This window comes from Pelophylax lessonae (assembly GCF_965119305.1).
Source record: "Pelophylax lessonae genome assembly, chromosome: 5".
NCBI classification, from domain to species: Eukaryota; Metazoa; Chordata; class Amphibia; order Anura; family Ranidae; genus Pelophylax; species Pelophylax lessonae.
Window position 1 is genome coordinate 431,180,323 of NC_138772.1, and position 12,187 is coordinate 431,192,509.

A 12,187-nucleotide genomic window follows, 5' to 3' on the forward strand; every position below is an offset into this window, starting at 1 on the left:
ACTTTCTTCTCTGTATGTCACTCACCATGTGGGATTACCAGCCTGTACATTTACTGCAGCCTTCCAAAGTAAGTACTGTATAAAAATAAATACATATACCAGTTTCACTTGCAGTCAAATATGTTCCTTGCAAAGCTATCATTAACTCTGCCTCTAGCAGACAATCTATATCAAAACAGTTGTACACATAAAGCTCTAACTACATCTTGACTGAATCTTTTTTGATCCAGCTGTTTTACTGAATAGCAGTTGGTGAACAGAGAGCAAGAACATGGGTAGCCCTCGGGCCCTGTTTGCTAATGTTACTCACCAGCTGCTGCTTTCTGTGGTGTTAGCAGGCAAGACCTGGATGAATGCCAGTTTCAGCAAGAGCAAGAGACAGTGAAGCATCTTTGAAGCCCTTTCATTTACCCCTGTCTGTCATTGCTTGACACTGAACATTGTTGAGTTCTGTCCCCAAGGCTACTAAAAGATCATGCCGGAGCTGAACTGTAATCAGAGTGGACCCTACTGCAGGAAAACTTGCTTTGGGGAAAACGCTTTGGCTTTGAAAAAGTACACAGAGAATAAAACACTTTCAAAGACTGTCATTAGATATGTTTTATTATTCAGTATTAGAATGTATGATCCAGTTGTAGATCAGCAGATCTACAAGTTGTTTTACAATACCCTCACTCATCCTGTTACTTGTTGATCATTACTGGTATACAATAAAGGAAATAGCCTATGCACCTAATTCACTACAATAAAGTATTGAAGTCAGTTTTATAATCTTTGAACCTTAAGGATTGACCTAAATCTTTTGGATTGTGGATGAGTAGATCAACAAGGATGTGTATGTCTTGAGATTACTTATAGGTTGTATTTCTTTTTAATCCTTTCCTATCAACATGGAAGACTATTGGATGAAGAGCACAGCACTGCATTTAGGGCAAATTGGCAAATAGGCTGTGAAAACAATCAAACAAACTGTAAACTAAAATAATCATAAAAATAAAGATTTTTTGGCTATTTTGCTAAACTTGCTAATATTAGTCAAATGTAGGAGGAAAATCAGGTTAGTTAAAATATATGTAATGAAATATATGTACTATTACCAATGTTTTCTACCTAGATGTTCATATTTCAAGCAAAAAATGCAATACCCTCCAGTACCCCAAAGGCCCCAGTCCTATTATTTTAACCTCCCTGGCGGTTAGATTATGTCAGTATTTTTGAATGTCAAAGTGGTACATTGTTTTGCATGGAAATCTCTTGTTTTATATGGTAGGCCTGTAATTCTTAGGAATAACTCACTTAAATCTGTCCAAACAAGAGTCTAGTAGACATCCCAGGTATTATACAGTTTGAAACACGAAATCATAAATTATAATACAATAATACATTTTATTCAATAACGTAATTACTTATATTACTTATCAGTCTAATACTAGACACTGCATATTGGGTTAGTAAACACCCGAGGTATGTAAAGTTTTGAAACATGGAACTGCACAAAGTCCGACCTCACAATCGGCAAAATAGAACCTGGTTTCCTTCCTGATATTTCGTTCCACTGTCATTTCTTTTGAGGCAACAAACCACGCACATCCTTGTAGGTGCTGACTTTTTCTCGGTCGGTGGGATGTAGTCCATGAAGTGATGACCATTCAGACGTTCCGGGTTGACAACGCCAACAGCACGACGTCCAGCTCTATTCACAGCCATTGATGGTGTATAGTGGTTCACAAAGATACGTTCGGCAACTTTCCAAATTAAGTCAGTATGAATCACAGGCTTGTCACTTTTTTTTTTAAACAGAATGTAGGCATTCCACATGCATTGCTCAAGAAGATGTCTGAAGATCTTCTTGTAATACTTCTTTTGCTGTTTCCTCTTTGCTGGGTAGAATGTCATTGCTTGGTCGGCTCTGTCGACACCTCCCATGGTGTTATTGTAGTATATCACTACTTTTGGCTTCACAATTTCTTTCCCACCTTTCGTGCGTACGATTAACAGTGGAGGTATTATGAACTGTGCTCATTAGGCACACATCTTTCTTGTCACATTATTGCAGTGCCATTATTTTGCCTTTCTGCCAGGCAACCATTTCTCCAGTCTTCAGCTTCTTATTGTCAAACGTTGGTGGCATGTCACGCCGGTTACCCCTAAGGGTTCCTTAGGCATATGTTTTGTTTTGCAGAAGAAACTCATAAAGTTCAGGAGACATATAAAAGTTGTCTGATGCTAAACAATAGCCCTGATTTAGCAATGGCTCATAGAGTGAAAGAACGGAAGATGTTGCCATTCCATAGTTGCTGTATTTTGGATTGAATTTTGTTCCTTTTACAGTGCATATGACTGAATTCTAAATGTAGCCAGTTGACAATTCACATAGCATGTAGGATTTTACGCCAAATTGTGCCCTCTTTGATGCAATATATTGTACCCAGCTGAGCCTTTCCTTGTAGGCCATTAGACTTTCATCTATGCTGATATCTCTTTCTGGCACATAGCTCTGTTGGAAATTCTTTAGAATCATTTGAGATATTTCCCAAATTTTCTTTAGTTTTGGTGCAGGATGAGTAGTTTCATCAAATTCTTCCTTATTTTCAAAGTAAATATTTCATGATCAGGGAAAATCTGTACTCTGACATGACCGTGCCAAAGAATGGAGTGGCAAGTAATGTATTTGTTATCCAATACCACTTGTTATCCCCACCACTCCCTGAAGTATTATTAGGCCTAGAAATTTCCAAATGTCCTCTTTGGTCACTGGTTCCCACTTTCTGCTTCTTGAAAACTTCTGATGCAGAGTAGCTAATTGTTGCTCTTTGCAAAACCAAAGAAATTCCAGCGCTGGAGCTGTGTCAGTCTCAATAGATGATTGATAATAACTCCACCTGTGGTGCTGCTAATAAAGGTGCTGAACCAGCACAAAAGTACACAGAAAACAAGGAGATCAGCGCTAGCCTCAGTGGATATAGGGGAACCACAGCCAACATGAACCAATATTGTTTATTGAAAATTGATAGTTGAGAATAAAAATCCAAACCGGTATGTGAAGTCCCTGATGGATGAGGGGTGTACACCAAGCATCGCCGCCGGATGGGGTCCGCTCTCTGATGAAAAAAGCTTGAGCTGGTTGATTGTGCAGCGAGGGGAGGGGAGCACACCGAACTAGCCAGTGTGCACTAACACTTCCTCCTTCTACCTCCTGTGCTGCAGAGCTCAGCGAAGCGGGATGGATGCGTGTGGCCGGAACAGGAAGGACGTCACTACCGGATGTGATGAAACAGGAATTCAGAGCCAGCTTGACTCTCAAACAATGCCCAGTTGCCACGACGACATGTTTCGCGGAAGTACCGCTTTGTCAAAGTCACCGATTGTTGCTCTTTGTACTGGTTTGCCTCAGTAACTATTTTTTCAATAGCCTCATCTGTCAGAAATAATTGTAAGTATGCCAAGGGGTTGTCATGTTCAACATCTACTTTCATACAAGGTGCTCCAGTAAATGGGAATCTTGGGGGGCGCTGCATGATCCATACCGCAGTCAATAGAGCACCAAGTTCGCACATCACTGAGCTCAGTCGCAGAATCCTCACTGTCATCACTTTCAGTGTCTGATGACGAATTTCCCCACTAATCACTATCACTCAATTCTTCAAGTAATTCCAATTCACTATCACTGTTTTCTAGCTGGTCTAAAACCGCTTTTGACCTAAAGGAAAGCCTTTTGGATGCCATGGACATTCTCAAAAGAACACTACAAGTGTAGGCAGGGCACTGGACACATAACTAGGGACAAAACTGAGGTGAAATGATTTCACACAGTAATGTAATCCTAACAGATTACAATGTATTACAATGTGTATGTATGTGTTTTTTTATTATTATTTTTAAATTACTGCCTGGTTCCGCCCCCCTGTGTTGCTGCACTCGCAGGGAAGGGAACCGGGAAGACGGATGCCGTCATCGGCCGGAGGACACAGCGGGAGGACATCGGGGGATCGCAGGGACAAGGTAAGTACCTCTACAGGGTAATCCCGAGTGTGGCTCGGGGTATCGCTTTTGGTACTGAAAATTAACCCCAAGCCACACTGGGGATTACCGCCAGGAAGGTTAAAGAACATTGGTTCCTATGTGTACATAATACTTTCATGACTAATACTTCATACTTATAAATCAGATGCCCTCCTTTTCCCCCCCAGTGTCTTCCCTTGTAAAAACAGTGTGCCACAGAATGTATTTGCAGCTTATGTATACTTAGCTTTTTTTAGATGGGGCATTCCTGTATTTGTGCTCTAAGAAAATGTACAATTTCTTGATAGAAAGTACCGTGAGGTTGATTTACTAAAGCCAGAGAGTACAAAATCTGGTGCAACTCTGCATAGAAAGCAATCAGCTTTCAGTTTTTTTTGTCAAAACTTAACTGAACAAGCTGAAGTTAGGAGCTGGTTGACTACCATGCAGAGCTGCACCAGATTTTGCTCTCCTCAATTTTAGTAAATCAACCTCTATGTTGTTTACTTTTAAGTAGAATATTAGTAACAGATAGTCTGCATCCCTGAAAGTTTCAGTGTAAAAAAAAGTCATAAGTTTTCTTGATACATAAGGCTAATATGCAGCCCTGCTGTAAAAAAAAAAAAAAAAACAGTCTTAGTCATAGCTAGTTCCTGAATTCTGCAGAAAAATAAGTGAGTAAAAAACAATACATAAAACAAAAAATAACTACTGTTATAATACAGCTGTTGTCCTAAGCAAAGACAGCAAAATCAAAAATCATTTAAGATAAAGATCAACCCAACAGTAATTGAGTCTATTGGGTATTCTAGGGTGAAGTCAGAAGACCCACTACACTTCACATTCTAACAGGTGGAGGTGTAGATCTCCTCCCCTTTGATTCATTGTCACTCCCTCTATGCCATGGAAAGAAAAGTGTGCCATATTTCATCCATGTATATCTCTACAATGCATAGAAGCAATAGATAACGGTTTCACTTTGGGATTAGCTCCATCACAATAATGTTCTACAATTGACTCATATCTTTGTGGGGTGCCAATTTGGAGGTACTGTAAAATGCAAACCAGGAGCACGAATATATTCGACTGGTGAAAACTATCATTTTGTCAGTGTTCTGTCTTTTAAAGGCAGACTTCATTACAGTTTTGAGTACATTTAACCAGGAGAGCGATGACACATTTCAGGTGTTCAATTTCAATATACCCATCCCCTTTCCAGAGTTCGGTGCAGAATGAAAATTATGAACTTCTAATGCCAAACTTCCAGTCTCTGGAGAAGGGGGGGGGGTGCCGACTTGCCATAACAATAGTACCACAGGGTGCCACAAGTAAGTTATTTTAAAAATAGGCCTTCTTTGTGAAGTGGGCACATAAGAGGATTAAAACTGAAGGTGAATATAAATGTCAACAACACCGTGGCCATTACAATGGCTTTCAATCTCCGTTAACGTAATAGTGAGAGTGATGAGTGATAAGTTGTGTTTTTATGAAAACCCCTATGGTTGTGCTTTTATTATATTTTTTAATGCGACAACACTGAAGAAATGACACTTTGCTACAATGTAAAGTAGTGAGTGTACAGCTTGTATAACAGTGTAAATTTTCTGTCCTCTCAAAATAACTCAACACACAACCATTAATATCTAAACCACTGGCAAAAAAAGTGAGTACACCCCTAAGTAAATATGTCAAAATTGGGCCCAAAGTGTAAATATTTTGTGTGGCCACCATTATTTTCCAGCGCTGCCTTAGCCCTCTTGGTCATGGAGTTCACCAGAGCTTCACAGGTTGTCACTGGAGTCCTCTTCCACTCCTCCATGATCACATCACGGAGCTGGTGGATGTTAGAGACCTTGCGTTCCTCCACCTTCCATTTGAGGATGCCCAACAGATGCTCAATAGGGATTAGGTCTGGAGACATGCTTGGCCAGTCCATCACCTTAACCCTCAGCTTCTTTAGTAAGGCAGTGGTTGTCTTGGAGGTGTGTTTAAGGTCGTTATCATGTTGGAATACTGCCCTGCGGCCCAGTCCTGAAGGGAGGGGATCATTCTCTGCGTCAGTATGTCACAGTACATGTTGGCATTCATGGTTTCCTCAATGAACTGTAGCTCCTCATTGCTGTCAGCGCTTGACTTTAGGAAAGACACACTTGTCTTTGTACTCCTCACCTGGCTGCTGCCACACATGCTTGACACCATCTGAACCAAATAAGTTTATCTTGGTCATCAGACCACACAACATGGTTCAAGTTCCAGAACACTGACAGACTGACCCCCCGCCCCTTAAACTTCTGCAGCAAATGCTGGCAGCACTCAGCACATGCACACACTGAGCACCTGGACTCAACTTCTTTGGTCGACCATGGAGCGGCCTGTTCTGAGTGGAACCTGTCCTGTTAAACCACTGTATGGTCTTGGCCACTCTTATTATAGCCTAAGCCATCTTTATGTAGAGCAACAATTAATTTTTTCAGAGCCTTAGAGAGTTCTTTGCCATGAGGTGCCGTGTTGAACTTCCAGTGACCAGTATGAGAGAGTGAGAGCGATAACACCAAATTTAACACACTTGCTCCCCATTTAAACCTGAGACCTTGTAACACTAATGAGTCAGATGACACTGGGGAGGAAAAATGGCTAATTGAGCCTAATTTGGACATTTTCACTCACTCTAAACTCACTTTTGTTGCCAGTGGTTTAAACATGAATGGCTGTGTGTTGAGTTATTTTCGGGGGACAGCAAATTTACACTGTTATACAAGCTGTACACTCACTACTCTACATTGTAGCAACGTGTCATTTCTTCAGCGTTGTCATATAAAAGATATAATAAAATATTTACAAAAATGTGAGGGGTGTACTCACTTTTGTGAGATACTGTATCCTAAAATAATGTGCTGTGGATACTGCATTAGGCATTTGCACCCTTTTGTTTTACTGTGTTTAATGAGTTTATTAAAACAGGTGGTAGAGAGATAGAGAGAACACCTGGAAAGTAGCTAAATGATCCATTGCTGGCTGCCCAAGAAAATATAAAATAGTCATATACAACATTTCATAGTTATTTTTATTAAAAAAAGAAAAGGGACCACAATGCAGTTCCTTTAAAAGTAGTTATTTATGCTAAAAATAGCTAAATAAGTGGGTCATATAATAATATAGTTTTGGTTTGTATCCTTTTACACAGTAAATTTACCATAATTTAGTACATAATATTGCATAAAAGAGTCCTGAATTGACTTCATAATAATAGTCATTTTCTTAAAAAAATACATATTTTATCTATCTATCTATCTATCTATCTATCTATCTATCTATCTATCTATCTATCTATCTATCTATCTATCTATCTATCTATCTATCTATCTATCTATCTATCTATCTATCTATCTATCTATCTATCTATTATATCTATCACATAAGCACACATTTTAGAATTAACCACAACCCTCAACATTTAGTGTACAATGTATTTCATGAATACCAATTTCTAAAATATTGTTATTATACTGAGATGTTCTTTGAAAATGTGAGAGGACTTTGATCTCTCGTCATAAAATGTATTTGCTACAGGGGTTTATATAATAAACTCTGAAGTTAGCAAACATCTCCTTTTTATACTTAAATATAAATAAAGAACATACAATGTCATTTTTCCTTACAGTGTCTTTTATGCTTTTATGTTTTATATGAAAGGCCAAAGGTCTAAAAACTAATCAGAAAAGTCCTTGACTGCTATTCACCTTCATTATAATAACATTTTCTTCAAACCAACATAATCATGAGTGGTTATTAAAAGGGTTAAACATATTAAACGTCAAACAATTTCCCTTGATTTAAAGTTCTAAAAAGAAACAGAATAGGCTAACTTTCTGAATTATTTAAATCTTTACTGACTGATCGGTGAACCGTGAAATTAGAAAAATGTCGTTGTTAAAAGGGCTCTTTGCTTCTTATAAAACTTTAGCTTAAAACTATGAACTTAAGGCCATTTGAAGAAATGGGATTTTATCCAGAATACATGCTGTTTAGAGATTAAAGGTTGCCGTAATTAAAACTTTCTTCTGCAAACAGAAGATAGTATATTATTACATGGGGAATCTGTGTGTTTAGCTAAGAAATTAGTACAGTAGCTGGGTCTTATATATTCTGATACTGCAGCAAAGTTCACTAATTTAGCTACACTCATCAACTAATTAGCATTTAGAACAATTGTTTCACTCTGAGTAGGTTAATAATGAGGTAATTTTCTCCTACTCTTACACTAATTTTATTAGTCTTTAGAATAGAAGTAAACTGGTCATGGAATATGATGCTGGGTATTAGCTAATTCATTTTGCCATTGCATTGATTTTGAAGTCAGTTTATACTTAAAAAGAAAAACAACAGTAGCTTGCCATATTCTCTTTATGTAACGTGTGTATTATGTATATCTGGGTAAAGGGCTGATTTATAAGATGGGACAAAGGAGGTAATCATTATTTTACCATTAGAAACTGATTTTAATCCTTCTGTATATTGAAATCTGCTCATTATGTTCTGATTCTACATTATGGTTGTATATCAGCGCACAATACAACCAGTAATGATACTTTGTGCTTTTGACACATGCACATTCTATGGCACAAACATGTACATTTGGTTTTACACTCATCTCCTCAATGGCCACAGAGCTGGAAACTACACTGTGTGCACAATTATTATTCAAGTGAGTATTTTGACCAAATCATAATTTTTATGCATATTGTCCAACTCCAAGCTGTATAAACTTAAATGCTTATTAGATTAGGTGATGTGTATTTGCGTAATGAGGGAGGGTGTGGCCTAAGGAGATCCACACCCTATATCAAAGTGTGCATAATTATTAGGCAGCTTCTTTTCCTCAGGCAAAATGGGCCAAAAAAAAGATTTAACTGACTGAAAAGTCAAACATTGTAAAAAGTTTTTCAGAGGGATGTAGCGCTTTTGAAATGACTAAGATGTTGGGGCGTGATCACCGAACCATCAAATGTTTTGTTGCAAATAGTCAACAGGGTCGCATAAAATGTGTTGAGATAAAAAGAAGCAAATTAACTGCCAAAGATTTGAGAAGAATCAAACGTGAAGCTATTAGGAACCCATTATCCTTCAGTGCTGTCATATTCCAGAATTGCACCCTACTCAGGGTGCCCACAAGTAAAAGGTGTTCAGTGCTAAGAGACATGGCCAAAATGAGGAAAGCTGGAACCCGACCACCACTTAATAAGACACACACATTCAAGACTGGGCCAAGAAATATCTGAAGACAGATTTTTCAAAGGTTTTATGAACTCATGAGATGAGAGTGACTCTTGTGGAAACAGATTAGCAACTTTTCTGGCTCTGAGGAAGGGGGTTCGCCCCTGAAACGCCACAGCAGCCCCATGCGGCACTCTGCATGCCATTCGGCTACGTATGGGACCTTGGCTACCTTGGAGATTTTATATGCAATGTTGATGTGTGTATTATCAAACATGCCTTGTGAGTATATTGTATACTTTTTAATATTTTAATAAATGGTTTAGTGGTGATGCACTAGGTCGGTGCGCCCCTTTCTCTTTTCTCCACTTCGACTCCAGCAAGATGGAGGTGGGGGTACTGGTATGGGCTGGTATTACTAAGATGAGCTAGTTAGACCTCTGTGGTTTGACGATGGACTCAAAATCAACTCCCAAACTTACTGCCAGTTTTTAGAAGACACTTTCTTCAAGTAGTGGTAGAGGAAAAAAAGGCTGCATCCTTCAAGAAGACCATGATATTTATGTAGGACAATGCTCCACCGCATGCATCCAAGTACCCCACTGCATGGCTAGCCAGTAAAGGACTTACAGATGAAGAAATAATGACATGGCCCCCTTCCTCACCTAACCTAAACCCTATTGAGAACTTGTGACCCCTTCTTAAACGGGAAATTTATGGTGAAGGAAAACAATACACCTCTCTGAACAGTGTCTGGGAGGCTTTAGTTGCTGCTGCACAAAAAGTTGATCCTCAACAGATCAATAAACTGCCAGACTGCATGAATAGAAGGCTTATGACTGTTATCGAAAAGAAGGGGGGCTTTATTGGTCACTGATTTTTTTTTTTTAAATGTCAAATGTTTATTTGTAAATTTTAGGTTGTTTGTTTATTATTCTCACTTTAGCAGATGAAAATAAACAAGTGAGATGGGAACATTTTCATTTCCATTTAGTTGCATAATAATTCTGCACACTAATAGTTGCCCAATAATTGTGCACGCATAGATATTCTCCTAGGAAAGCCAAAACCTCACTTTTACTTTCTTAAATATTCAGATTTGAGGTTTAGTAACATTTTGGATTGACCGAGAGCACTCTAGTTATTGAATAATGAAATTATTCCTGAAAAATACAAACTGCCTAATAATTGTGCACACACTGTGCATAAAAGTATGAATTTTATATGCATTTCTGTTTGGAGTTAAAGTAGTTGTAAACCCTTAAATACAGTATACCAACTAAAGTGACTGTCTTTAGATAATACAAAGAGATGAAACAATGTAAGTCGTACCTGTGTTACTGTAGAGCTCTCTCTTCTTCAACCAAACAAAGTATAGAATTTACAGTACATAGCACTTCTGAGCTTCAAGAGGCAGGGGTCTGATGACACATGCTGCACAGCATATAGCTGAGTGTAATCTGATATCTGACTCAAGGGAAAGGACAAACCCCTCTACACAGTCTAATAGAGAAACATGCACAGTTGAGACTGCCAATCACCTTTTGTGTTGTGGAAGGAAAGCAGGGCTGTCTTCTGGGATTGTCTGGTATTGGCATAGACTGTCAGAAGTGACTCATGAAGATAATAGAGGAATGACAAAATAGACAGAAATCCCACTAGGTGCTTTGGATAGAGGCAAGTGCATGCTATAGAAGGATATTCTTTGTTCATTTTTAATTTCAGAGGTTTACAACCACTTTGATCATGCTGCTTTACTAAAGAACTGAGACTGTTCACCCAATAAACTGTGAACATTCACTTGACCATCTAATCACATGAAAAGTAGATCCTTTTATTTGTTATATCTGCGTATGATTGGATGATTGAAGTGAATCTTCACACAAATTATTGTGGAAACATTGTCAACTTCAGTAAATCAGCCTCTATTTGTATTGGAATACATTTTATTCCCCTTAGATAGTGTAGAGAAAGGCTAGAACCCCAGTCACATTTTGATTGCTGTCTGTCTCCCTTCTGGGGAGATTCCCCCTCTCTACTTCTCCCCCTGATCATTGTCACTGGGACTAAAAGTTAGGAAAAATGTGAAATGTTGTTCTCTCAAGGTCAGAAACAGAGAGAAAAGCTTTTAAAGGGGATACTTTTTTGTCAATAACTGTAGAAAAAGACTTTTCTTACTGTGGAGAGATCTCTCACTTCATAGTGTGCCTTGAGACAGGAAGTGAAGGTAAATCTTCCCTATTGGACATCAAAAGTAAAAACTTGCATATACAGATCAAACCTTTACTTTTTACATTCCTAGAATACAGTCACTTTGTAACATGTGCTGGATTTTTAAGGGCCAAGTCCAATAAGGTGCATGTCAGATGTGGACTTATCTCTTTAATTCATAGCTTAACTTTTACCTGAGTGATAGGAGCAAAGCTATAGTTATACTTCCAGCACTCCAGGACCTTCTGGTCTCAGCTTCTGTAGCTGCAGAATTGCACCCCTCCTCCTACCCAATTACAAGGAACTTTGCATTTTGTGAACCCATTCACAGTGGGGGGGGGGGGGGGGGCGGGAATTAGGCAGAACTGTTGTGTGCGAAAAGACAGCATCTCTCCTGTCAGTGAGTCGGGAGCATAGTGATAGCTGTACACCCGACACTCAGTAATACTGTCAGCTGTATATAAAAGAACAAATTCCACAAGGTGGCAAGCACCTCATTAGATGTAACTCGTAGTAAGCCAGCAGATCTTTTTCTTTAGTTCAGCTTTAAAGTGGTTGTAAACCTCAGTCATAGAATCTGAGCAAAGCCCATAGATCTGCAGTGGTTACATATCTCTCTCCAAAGCTCTAAGGGTCATTTCTCTCTGGTGCTTCATTCCTCTGTTATCAGCATGAGTCAAGATTATTCAAAACACAGTTCTTCTGCTGTGTGGAGGGGTGTGTATTCCTTTCCTCCAATCAGCTCTCACACACTGTATCT

At 38.8% G+C, this 12,187-nt stretch overlaps 1 protein-coding gene and 1 pseudogene across 5 annotated transcripts in view; both read right to left on the reverse strand.

The window, feature by feature from the left end:
• TOX (thymocyte selection associated high mobility group box) overlaps nt 1-12,187 on the reverse strand; it is a 349,777-nt gene that overhangs the window by 67,932 nt on the left and 269,658 nt on the right. The gene's annotated exons all lie outside the window — the stretch shown is intronic.
• Nucleotides 2,348-3,726, reverse strand: LOC309555630 (piggyBac transposable element-derived protein 4-like; annotated as a pseudogene). The gene is made up of 2 exons: nt 3,363-3,726; nt 2,348-2,800 (listed from the first exon to the last, which is right to left on the reverse strand). The product of its transcript is annotated as a piggyBac transposable element-derived protein 4-like (transcript).